Raw genomic sequence first — 8,136 nt, 5'->3', positions numbered from 1 at the left:
TATGAATTACAAAGGCAGGACATTATCCTAATTGAATTATTTCCACTCACAGTAAAATATTATTTTGGGATTGACTTGGGATGTATGAAAAATCAATAGCAATATATTGCAACAAACAGCTGCGCCATGAGCGCATGATAAGCCGGACGTCTTGTATGGAAGTTTTATGCAATTATCATAAATAGTTTCTGAGAAACTTTTAAGCAATAACCATATATTGTTTTTGAGACACAGCGGGACATGTGAAACCCCCAACCCTGTTTTTTTTTTACCCAAAACTAAATATCACTACAATAAAATTTTCAATCAAAACAAAAAAATTATAAAGATCTACGGAAAAAAAATTACGGCCACAAATCTGAATTTTGAGCAAATATACAAAATTTCGACCTCATTTTACTCAAAAAGTAGCACATGAAGGTATATTTTTTATTACATATTTCATTTAATCAGGTAAAAATAGCAAATATGCAAATTTTCATGAACTTGTAAAATCAGGATCAAAACTGTATCATATGCCCTTAAACGACCATCACAACTGCAGCCGTTCATTAACATAGTGTTTAAAGTTAAACGAGTAGCTTGGATATCAAAATTCGTTAGTGTGTCAACAGAAAAATACAGTCATCCTTGCAATAATTGACACTGGTTGTCAAAGAAGTTATCTAGATAATCAATCAATTGATTGATTGGTGTTTAACACCTCTTTCCACACTATTCAAGGCGGTATCTTTTCATTGGTTGGGGAAGTCCAGTGAAAACCATCGATCTTCGGTAGGTTAGTGATACAATTGTTCGACTTCTACACCGAGACCCTAGATGGAATCAAAGTGCTTTGCAAAACCAGAATAACAAAACGTGACGTCATGGAACGGGTATATTTATTTATGATACAGAATCCCTACACAAATTTGACACAGCCAAAAGAAAAATGCATTTCCATTGGTGCTAATCATTTCCAATTTATAATTAGGCCTTTATACACATGTAATTACATGTTCAGCATGGCCTCTAGAACCTGTTTAAGCAACATTCTTTGCTTTATGTTCATACCAGTAATCTGTGTATTGAAACACACAGATGATAGGTAATATCAATTCATTGAATACTAAGTGTGGGACTGCATAAGGGCTTGTAATCTAAAAGTTTTTTCTCTATTTTCAAATTTTTATTTCCATTTTTCTTTCGTCTTAATATACAAGCACCCAAGTTTTCTCTATTCTTCAATTTTTGCCCATATTTTTCTATTTATTGTTTTATTTATTCCCTTTATTCTCTATTCTACAATCCCCATCATGACCCTCATAAGGAACAAAGATGTCAAGCAAATACTTTTACAAATTGATGAACAATACGAATGTAAAATACATAACTAAATAGCATGTGACTTTGTATGACAACATAATCAAAAATCTGACTCTTCTTTCCAGGTAAGCAGCCAAATATTCTACATTCTTGAATATCCAAGGATGTGCCAATTGTGGCAGCTATCTTGTTTTGCTGATCATAAACATGATATATTAATGGGGTAGAGCCATATCTCTTGCATGTAAAAGACACCCTTGTAGATTTCGAAAAAGAGTAGGCTAATGTCACTACAAGGCAGCACTCGCAACGGCAAAGTGGAAAGGGATTTATATAAGTTGCAAAACTTGTTTCCCAATCCACTATTATTAAATATGTTTAAACTAATGAGGTAGGCCTTGGTCCAGGGGGTAAGTTTCATCAATGTGTTTTGAGCATTTATCTGAAACAGATTTGAAATAATCTATGTAACCTAGAAGCTTAGAGAATATTTATGGAAATGGCTGACGCAAACGTGCTGATGATTTTGATAGTTATTTCCCTTAACCTAGGTCTCTCTCCTAAAATAGTTTTCTTCGATGTTAAAAAAACATACAATTTTCTGCCACATTTAATTTTTATTAACCATTGTATACATATAAAAATATATAATTCTAAACTTATAATAAAAAAAATCTAATTTCAATAGGTTCACATTTTTTTTTTATTATTTGATCCTTTTAAATCGGTAAAAACAAGATGGCTCAAAATATTAACTGAAAATAAATATGATATTACAGCAAATAATTTGAGTTTTCACAAATGACATTTAAGTTTGCATGTATGTATATATAGTTCCATAATTGAAAACCTTTAAATATCATTGTACAATAGCATATAGCTGTTTTATGAATTACAAAGGCAGAACATTATCCTAATTGAATCATTTCCATTCACAGAAAAATATTATTTTGGGATTGACTTTGGATGTATGATAAATCAATAACTATATAACAATATATTGCAAAAAAGAATAAAATACTTTATATCAGATTTTTCATTAATATGTTCATATGTAGTTTTTAGCTGGTAAAAGAAATATATAAACGAAAAAAAAACATACTAGTAGCCAGATATGAAAAAACAATGTGTTCATAGTATAAGGATGCCCTACTTGCACTATCATTTTCTATGTTCAGTGGACCTTGAAATTGGGGTCATAAATCTTATTTGTCATTTAAATTAGAGAGATTATATCCCATCAGAAACATGTGTACTAAATTTTAATTTGATTGGACCTCATCAAAAACTACCTTGACCAAAAACTTTAACCTGAAGTAGGACAGACTGACGAAAGGACAAACAAACACACAGACCAGAAAACATAATGCCCTTCTACTATCGTAGATGGCATAAAGACTTTAATGGGACCTTTTATAATATAAGAATGAAATTTCTTCCTGGAGTATAAACATTTATCACAGTGTGTTTCAATACCTGCCATTTTTCTCATAAAAACATAGAGCCTATTTAACAGTTAAAACAAAGTCTTTGAAGATCATGCATTATATGAAGATCTCTCCTGACAAGGCAGTAAAATATCTTCCTTTTTTAAGAAATCAAAGTGCTTGTGAGCACTGATGGAAAAGGTTGCTTTCATTTTCCAAATAAAACATAGAATTCTATTTCGCTGGGCAGGTTAAAAATTCGAGTTCCAGTAATATACCAAAGTTCATAATAGTACATTCACTATCATACTATGATAAGTATTTTGTTTGTTTTATACAGAATTATAATTTATTGACAAATGATTTTCCTACTGGATACAAAAAGCTAACTCTATCCTGACATATTGTTTTATGAAATAATAAATTAAATAACAATTAGATTACAGAGATTGTAATATTAATCATTGATTTTTTGGAGGTTTCAGGGGAAAGACAGCTATAACTTCATATATACACAAATATTGTGATTGTCATATTCATATCTACTATTATAACAAATAAGTTTCCAAATAAAAAATGAATAAAATACTAAGCAATATTCAACCTAACACAAAGGATGGTATTAAATTTGTCTATGATCATCTATGCATTTAGACAAAAACGAAGCAATATCCCAACATAAGATTTGAATAAACAATAGTATTACTAGACCAACAATATATTTTATTACTAAACCAACAACTTCTAGTACTACTTTCATACTGCTTCTCATTATATCACAATTAAAGACATTTCGTACTCATAATTCATAAAATAAAAAAAAAAAAATAACCAACAATAAAACAAAACTAAACAGCTTATGACATAATAATGAGAATGGAAATGGTGAATGTGTCAAAGACAACCACAAGACCATAGAGCAGACAACAGCCGATGGGTCTTCAATGCAGCGAGAAACTCCTGCATCCAGTGGCGTCCTTCAGTCTGCCCCTAAACAAATATGCTCTAAATCTTTCTTTCCAACCCTTTGAAAAATAGTATACTATTTTTGTAGATGCAAAATGAGTATAGAAGATAATATAAGTTGGACAATGGGTTTATAACATATGATCCCAAAACATGTATATGGTAAGCTGGTACTGGACCGTACGAGTATACTCATACAGTCTGACCGTACAAATAACGGTCCGGATTGCACTTGTTCAGTCAAAATACTCATATGCTCTGGAACATATACATCCAACTATTATAAAGGATAAGGATAATTATGAAAAAAATGATATACCATGACACAGATATACATAATCAATTTTGTAAACTACTCTTTAAACATTTTTGTCAACTTCTTAATTCATTTTTGGTAAACTACTCTATAAACTTTTTTGCATTTAAACATTTTTGTAAACTACTCTTTTTAACATTTTTTTTAAACAACTCTTTAAACATTTTTGTAAACTACTCTTATAACATTTTTGTAAACTGCTTTTTAAACATTTTGTATCAAGTAAACAATTCTCTGTAAAAAATAGAACAAAGATCGAAATTCATTTTTTCTTTAATTTTCTGAAACAACAGTTGGAGTGTATTTCATAAAAAAAAAATATTTGGAACAAACTTTCTGTGTTTAAATTATAAAAGTAGCCAGTTACAATGATAATAATAAAAATAAAATTAACAACTTTTATCTAAGGCCACACCAATTTAATTTCTTGTTCTACGGATTTTTGGACTCCAGAAATTGGGGCGAGCGAGCGATTTGAAAATTTTAATAAAAAAATATTTAATTTGCAAATTTTTTAGGCGAAGCTTGAAAAGTAAGGCGAGCGATTATAATTTTTTTTGAAACATAAGATAGTAGGATTTGACAATATTAAAACTTGATTTATCACTTGTACTTTGACTTTATGAAGTATTTTTTTCCCTGTTTTAGCTGTTGATTTTAAATGTATAAAAGTTGTTATAGGGTCAAATTAAGCAGAAAGTCCTATATTTAAAAAAAGGCACAAATAATTCTTAAATAAAATCTATATACATAGTTCAACAATATCTATGCTAATAAAACAAATTATTGCATAGCAATATAATTTTTCCCACAGAAAGTAACCAAAAGTTAGCGTGCAATAAATTCCCTTATTTCACTAGTGCAATAAATCTTCAAAATTCATGACGTCATCAACGATAAAATCTTAGTTTAAACCAATTTTTACTTTCAAATATTATATTGCTAAACAATAAAAGGGTTATTGCATGAATATTGGGGAATATTGTCACTCGTAGAACATATATTGCACTCGCAAGCTCGTGCAATATAAAATTCTACTCGGGACAATATTCCCCAATATTCATGCAATAACCCTATAGTATAAAAATATATTTAAGCTTTCCATATGAAAACATACAATCTATACGATTATTAATGTGTTCATGAATTCCCTTGCAAGTCGTTAATTTGATCTTTATCTTTTATATTGCCACTTTTGTTTTTGATTTTTTTTGCTTTTGAAAAGCTAAATTTCTAAAATATTAGAGACTTGCAAGAAAATTGATTTCAATAATTAAGTTTTCTAGGCAGTAATAATAAATGCAAACTTCAAAATCATGTTTAACCCTTCTTTAACAATTCTAATCTAGAAAAATAAACTACAACAATTGTGAATCAATATATCTAGAAAAGACATATCACAACCAATCTTTTCATTTCAACAGACTCAAGTTTTTTTTTAAAAAATTCTTAAAATGTTTACATCATGACTTTTTATGATATGAAGGACCCCCAACCATACCCTCAAATATGACATAGACAGAAAAAACTTGATGTATTACTGTATAAGCAAAAATTTTCGTGGAGGATATAATTTCATTTATTTCGTGGGAAGAATATATCCACGAAATTAAAACCTCAAAGAAAATTTAACCTACAAATAATATCACTTTCATTTAATGGAAACCACGAAATTAAAAATCCCAATGAAATCTTATATAGAGACAAAACCATGAAATTTTAACCCCATGAACATTAATGTTTCTAAGGTATATCTTGCAGCATATGTGACTACAGCAAAAATGCTGCAGAAATTTAATATTATAGGGACCATGGTATAATATTTGCACACAGATAAACCAACATAGATACTTTTTGTTTAAATAAAACATGAATGGTATATTAATTAACAAAAATATTCAACATAAAAAAAAGCCCACACTAACCACAAAAACCCTAGGAAAAAAAATGCAAAAAATAATACAAACAAAAAAGGACAGACATGGTTCAGATAGCTAACATGCTACTCTCATATAATAAAAAAAAAGAAGATATGGTAGGATTGCCAATGAGACAACTCTCCACCAGAGACCATAATGACACAGAAATTAACAATTATAGGTCACCATACATCCTTCAACAATGAGCAAAGCACATACCACATAGTCATCTATTAAAGACCCCAAAATGACAATGTAAAACAATTCAAACAAGAAAACTAACAGCCTTATTTATGTACAAAATAAATAAACGAAAAACAAATATGTATATAACACATAAACCAACAACAACCACTCAATTACATGCTGCAGACTTGGGACAGACACATACATACATAATGTGTTGGGGTTTAACATGTTAGCAGGATCCTAATCCTTCCCCTAACCTGTAACAGTGGTATAACAGTATAACATAAGAACGAACTATAAAAATCAGTTGAAAAAGGCTTAACTCATCAGATGGACAAAAATACAAGTGGAACTGTGTAAGGTTCTTCCCAAAATCCACTTACTGATATCATTATCACAGTTATGGGGGAAATATGACTCGGGAAATGTATAAATGTATAAAAAGTGGAACTGCATGTTCATTTTTCTTTGTTGATTACAATGTTTTATGAATTGTGTGGGTAAAAGTGAACCAAAAAATACACAATAAACAAATATCATAAAGGGCTCTCATTTTGTTCAAACTTCCATTAAGTACAATACATGATTCCACAAAGACACATTTTTCTTTAAGGATGTTTGCTCCTCTGTTTCCGAATAATATTTTTTTTTCAAAAAATTGTCATAATTGATAGCATATAAATAAAGGAATTTGAAAAAAAGGGAAAAAAATGACAAGGTGCATCCTTGTTTTTAAGATACAATCAATTGAAAATTTGGCAAGGAATAAATCGCTCTAGATTTTTCATATATTTATCATTGGCACCTTTTTTTCTTTCAAAAACTATGAAAAAAATCAAGGATTTTTTAAATTTTCAAATATGGCTTTTTAACCTACATGACCTATATGTAATAAAATTATGAAAAGAAAAAAAGGGTTCGGCAGGCAAAATGTTTATTGACACAACATGGATAAATCTATAGGATTCCAAATATCTGACATTATGTCAAAAGCATTAGTAGCAAATATCCTCAATCACTGAGGGGGGATAGGACCTTTATTGGGACTCCGGGATCGGTGTTTTTAGGCTCAGGATTTCGGGATTGACCCTTTCGGGATCCGGGAATTCTTTATTTGAATTTTCGGGACCTCGAGATTTCGGGATCAGGACCCCTCCTATCCCCCCTCATCACTGAAAAATGTAATCAACAAACACATATGAATCCATAGCTTTTAAGACATATATAAATGAACCAAAAAAATTCAGCTGCCATTTATTTTCCCTGCAGTCCCAATAGGAACCTCTTATATAAAATTTGAACACAAACTTTTGGAATGAAAAAAGAAGCTCCCCTATCTAAGTTACCAATTTGTCTTCATTGTACAAATTATTTTCAAAACAGTTTAGACTAAAGTGACAAAAATAATGCAAAGTGATGTTTTGTGATTCTGTTAATTTTGAAAATCCACAGGTTACTGTTGATTCATGAATTTTTAAGGGTACAGATTTTCAGGGATTGTGGAAAAACTTGCATTTTCATTGATATTCGTTAAATATTTGGTAGAGTCTACATAAATTCCTTTAGACACTTTGTAATTCCTTGAATTTCCTGAACGCATGAATAAAAAAAAAGTGGTATCCAGCAAATACTAATATGAATCACAGTACATTGATAAAAAAAATAAGTAGATTATGATAGCCAATGAGACAGCTATCCACCTCAGTTCAAATGAAGTGGATGTGGACATCATTACTATAAAACAATTGGTCAGTATACATGGTATATACACTACAATCAAGGTGGATTTTGTTATTCTCAACCTACCCCTGCAAAATAAATGGAATGGCACGTTTGGATAATACACAATAATATAATAGCTCAACAGATTTCTTTCTTCCATCACTAACACCTCTGTGCACTTTGTATAAAGTAATGGTCACATCTGTCCACACAGAATGGCACATAACAATAATAGGACATTTTATTTTAGCTCAACAAGTTTTTTTCTAACAACACAAACTCCTGTATGTGC

This window comes from Mytilus galloprovincialis, chromosome 7 (genome assembly GCF_965363235.1).
Source record: "Mytilus galloprovincialis chromosome 7, xbMytGall1.hap1.1, whole genome shotgun sequence".
Classification (NCBI taxonomy): Eukaryota; Metazoa; Mollusca; class Bivalvia; order Mytilida; family Mytilidae; genus Mytilus; species Mytilus galloprovincialis.
The sequence above is the reverse complement of the archived record's forward strand: the minus strand, read 5'-3'. Positions refer to the sequence as shown.